This window comes from Haliotis rufescens, unplaced genomic scaffold (assembly GCF_023055435.1).
Source record: "Haliotis rufescens isolate VD_foot unplaced genomic scaffold, xgHalRufe1.0.p SCAF_31, whole genome shotgun sequence".
Lineage (NCBI taxonomy): Eukaryota > Metazoa > Mollusca > Gastropoda > Lepetellida > Haliotidae > Haliotis > Haliotis rufescens.
In genome coordinates this window covers 739,407-744,814 of record NW_025964013.1, presented here as the reverse complement: position 1 = coordinate 744,814, position 5,408 = coordinate 739,407, and the positions used below count along the sequence as shown (strand labels likewise).

Sequence of the window (5,408 nt, the reverse complement as noted above, 5' to 3'; positions counted from 1 at the left end):
CAGGAGTTATCTTCTCCCACAACACTATATCCAAGCGACAAATTGAATCTGTATGCCTCAAAGCATTGTAATCTCTAAACTCTCTGTATACATCCTGATTAAATGTCCATAGGGTTAATCCTATTCTAAGTCCAAAGATATGGTGCATCTTGCCAAATGCTCTCTATTCAAGTGAGTTGTTCACAAACATGTCTGATGGTTCAAACACAAACACCTCTACCGCTAGACCACGGAGGCGGTCACACATATATAGACACATGTAAAGTGTTATTCATTGGTCGACTATGTAGACAGAACAATTCCGTCATATCGAACAAACTTTCTTTATGGCTATTAGGCAATATCAAAGCAGTTTTACAAAAAAAATTTACTGTTTAGAAAATATAATATAATTATATACTGCTCGCTTATCTGAAATGTGGCACGTTTATGAACAAATTGAGATGGTGCTCTATGGTCAAGAAGACGCTTAATCAATATGAACAGGCATTAAACACCAGCGTGCCTCACAACAAACCAGGACTACAAACTTTTTTATGAAATTCACCCGACAGTGTGTATGCATCATTTGTGGAAAATAGCATACGTTCATCCAACACACAAACTGTACACATCATCCATGATAAACCTGGTGATGTTACGTGTACACTATGCCACACCACAGTACCGGACTGTAGAAAACATGTCATCATTGACAGTGAAGGACTCATATAACAGAAAAATCAGATGTGCGACACACTTTCTTCATTGCTGCCCATAAACGACCATTTTTGTGACCAGGATGACACCGCAAGGCTGAACTGTGTGCTTGGAGGTGATCACAACACTCTATGTCGTGTTTATTTTAGCACTTGGATACAATTTGTGTTCGTTGTCTTAAAGTTTGTACATACTTGCAGGTTGTACATTAAACAAAGCATTGCATAACCGTTCCTGTTCACCAGCATCTACCTAGTAGGGTCTTATATGTTTATGTGTTTTCAAGTCTTTGAATTGCATCTAGAAGTGATACACATAAGGGAGAGACTATATGGATGTCAACTTCTTTATTATGAGGGAACACAACGTTTCGGTGTATATGCTTACTCCTTCATCAGGAGAATCAATGCCATGAGGCAGAGAGCATATATATGTACATGCACGTTGTGTTTCCTCATAATAAAGAAGTTGACATGCATAAGTTCTCTTCCTTTTATATTTTGTGTTGTCTGCTTTTTGTTAATTACGGGTCAATTATGATTTGACCTAATTTACTTTCATATGTACTCTTCAATTATTAGAGGAAATAAAGAATGTCTATTACGTCAACGCCAGCGAAACCTAGTCTCGATAATACGCGAAGAAAGATTCTATTGAGCATAAAAAGCAAAATAGCGATGAAAGTTATATGAGTGCATCACTGAAAATCAGTGATGACGCCAAAGAGGTAAGCATATCCTGCCCTAACGGTAGCACCAGTAGCGACTCCGACAGCCACATTGTCACATAACAACAGTAAATCGTGTATGGCCGTGTTGTGAAGATGCGAGTGGATGTGCTGACACTCGTCAGATAAACCAAACAGAGAGGATGAGGGAGTTCGGTCATCAGTGGTACAGAGCATCCCCTCACAGGAAACTGCACGATTACGGCTAACTGGGGGTTTAGAATTAGAAAAGCCAACACGAGGTTTATAGAATATTCCTGAAAATAGTCCTATACGTTTAGTTCGGGATGACGGGATCATTTCCATTCGAATATTTTATTTAGTTCACAAAAAGCGCACTGGCAAAGATTGACGCTCTATACTCCAATGTAAGGCTGCCATTAAACATAGTCATGTGCAAAGAAACCTAGAAGGGTCATTCGAAACATATGTGAAAAGCAAGTGTTGATGACTGCTTGGAGATTTCTAGTTGAACTGTCAAGAGACCAAACACTATCCTAACTTTGAATCCACAAGTAGAAGAATCACACACAATCACCATATTTATATATTGCAGCTGAACATATACAGTTGATAATTCAATAATAACACTATTTGTATTCAGATGCTTCAGAACCGTGAAGATTTATTATAATAATTAAGTAATTCATCGAATAATAAATTATCGGACGTATACGTCCCCTTGCTCCCAGTAGGTTGCCGTGACAGAACTGCACCCCCCCACCCCCCCCCCCCCCCCACCCCCCCACCCCCCCCACCCCCCCACCCCCACCCCCCGGGGAGCTTCAGATTGTATCTGAAGATTGGGTTGTTGCAATGGTAGACCAATGGTTGACCAGTGGTTGACCGATCAATGCTTTTGGTACATCTGTGTCGTGCTCGCGCTGTCTACCACTCGTCCGCCTGGATTGGCTCGATATTCTACCGGCTGCTGTGAACAGTGGTTGCCTGTGAATGTTTGTGACTACTGTAAAAGTACTTTTTGTTATATTTCAGTGTATGTTATTGTTTAACAAAGATTGTAGATTGTTTCCGTTGAGATTTGGTAGACGTTCATTGCCATGTGTTTTGACAGGGATTAGTCGTCAGGAACGTAGTACTATTTTATGTAAGCAGTCGTCAGGAAGTTACTATATTTAGATGCTAGTGTGGTGTGTAAAGTCAAAATAGGGAACGGCATCAGACATCATTTTGATACGTCAAATTTTAACCTCTGCATGTCTATCATGACGCTCTTTGAAAGCTTTATTGAGGCCTTCAATGTTGTGCCCCAGGTAATCCATTCATTCTGACTGACCTGAAGAAAACCAGTGTTGAGTATCAGATACAGGCTGATAGGTATCCTAACCACTACTGGCACTGGATAATTATAGAATAACCCACGAGGTACGAGTGATTACGGAAAATATGTCACGAGTGAAATTAATGTTTTAAGTTCCGAGCTTTAGCGAGGAACTTAAAAGATTAATTTCACGAGTGACATATTTTCCGTAATCACTCGTACCTCGTGGGTTATTCTATTTATTACCCATAGTCATATTAAAGACATGTTTCAAGAAAAAACAATGAACTGTCGCCGATCAAGAAACAGCTGTTTTGTATCAATCCGCGTGTGAAAAAACACTGTCCACTCACTCCAGCCGCATTACTCAATCAACAACGTCTTGCTACGCGTAAAAATATAGTTCTGTTAACAAAACTTGAAAGATCACATTATTGCAGTTATATTTCTGTCTGAGTTATACAGCGTACACTATCTACCATTGATAAAAGAAGACAATTTCCAAAAAAGGTTCAACAGGCTTTTTAATCAAGGCTTGTTTTGACAAGACCTCTCATTGACAAGACAATAGCCGTCGTGCATCACCATGGACATGAATTTTTACATTGAGAAGAGGAAACACGGAAAACCTGTCAATTTTTTCATGTGTCATTCGGTAAAAATGCAAAAACCTGTATCAACAACATAGAAGGAATTTACAGAAGTCATGTTTGATTGAGAAAAGTTACGACAAGTAGGTAAACTTTGAAAAATACGATTGCTGTCAGTGTCGGAAAGAATGACCCGACTTGACCCAGATATGAGACAGCCGAAACCAGGAATGACAAGAGAACCGGCGTTACAGTTTAATCCGGACAACAAGTTTAATGAACATCGTTTGTGATTTGAGACAAGTGTGACTGATGGGAAACATGTGCATGTGGGATTTTAGGAGGACTTGTCTGAGTCAAACGCGCTTGTGGAGTGGACACAGTCAGATAACGGGAGTTTGTTGATATTTTGATGTGATTCATAATATGGTCGAATACCTGTTGATAGACTAACACGTACGGTATCTGGAGACTTGGTGACAAGCTGTCCGCATTCACGGAGTTCATTTAGTTCAATGTCGGACACAGGATCACCTCGCTGGGGTAAGTTTTCTTTTCCTTGTATTTTTAATTATTTTTGTTTTGATTTCAAAACCTATTTGAGTTCAGCAAAGTGCATCGATTTCGCAACCAGATGTTGGTAATCTTGTCGCTAAGGTAGCACTCGGTGCTACCCTTGATCTCCTTCAAAGTACGCATTTCGAATTCTGAACCGTCTGATGTGCATGCCGAAATGATAAATTTGCAAAGAATAATGTTTAGTTGCACCTTTCCTGTGTCATTAACCTCATAGTCTTATGGTGCCCGGACGTCAGTCAGCCTACATACCGCTCAGCGCCGTACTGTGCTGACGTCGCGGTTACAAAAACGTATAGTATACATTGTATAAAAAAGTGTCGCGTTCTTATTTCTTCACACAATGTTACAAACTTAAATTCTACGAAATGGCGTATGTTTATAATGTCTTTCGGAAAGTCTAACTGTTGTTGCAAAAGGAATTTGTTTTTATTCTTATGCCATCATTGAAAGTGTGAGTAGTCTTATTTTTCGTGTTTTTCTTACCAGTAGCCTATAAATTTGAACTAAGTTCATGTCAACTTGTCAAATTTAGTCTTTTTCATTGTGTTTTCCTTTTCATTGGCAGTTATCGATGTCATCATCGTTCACAAAGGCAAACCTGTCTATACAAAGTCCGGTTTTGGGGATTCGTGTGGTCGAAATATTCGCCAAACAGCAAGTCCTCTAACACAGACGCAAATCCGGACTTGGTGGTGTTGAGTTTTAGCGCACTAGAAACAGTTTCTGGCAACATCACAATCTGAAACTTGGAACTTCAATCTGGCCATATGCAGTTTTGACAACAAAGACATGAAATGTGTTCAGAGGTTGAATTATGCGAATAACTCTTCCTGTCAGATCTCCGTCTACTTTAACGAGGTCATTTAGTTTGACAGGTGTCAAATGGTCAGCCATGTTCGTTTACAAACAATGCAGACGTAGTTTTGTTTTTTGTAATTACGCTTATTGTAAACTAAAACTCGTGCGAAATAAATGCTTTATTCATTATACTGTGAAATCATGTGGTTGATATGAAACTATGTTCTAGTCTTATAAATCTCGATTAAGTGAGATTGTAGCACGGAAAACATGTGAATGAATGCTCTGGATTTGTGAATGAACTCAATGAGAGAAAAATAGTCCCGTCGACCAATGAAAATTGACATTTGTTTAACTGACCAATCAGCTTCGAGAATCACTAATTGCACACTGTGCAAATATCAAAAAGTTATTACACTGCATATTTGAGCCCATATGGGTAATAATCCTAAATATAACCGCCGTACACGCGAGGTGATATGCACACACTTGATTCTATATGCTTAATATCACTCGGTACTGCCGATAGGACCAACACCCCTTGCAGCTGAATCATGGAGAAAAAACTCTGCGACCTCTTTACTGTGATTACCCCAGTACTCGTCAGATCAGTAGCATATCTCCTCTGCAATATAAGAAACATGAAGCCTACATTTTAAAAGTGCCATTACACATGCGTATCAGGTGTACGCCTTTGACAAATGTTAACATGTAATTATGTCATGGTTGTCTC

General features: G+C 39.3%; 1 long non-coding RNA gene across 1 annotated transcript; it reads left to right on the top strand.

Annotated features, from left to right (window-relative positions):
- Positions 1-3,025: 3,025 nt before the first annotated feature.
- LOC125371800 lies at positions 3,026-4,864 on the top strand. Its single transcript, XR_007217779.1, has 2 exons — positions 3,026-3,841; positions 4,443-4,864. It is a non-coding gene; the product is annotated as an uncharacterized LOC125371800 (long non-coding RNA).
- Positions 4,865-5,408: the final 544 nt, after the last annotated feature.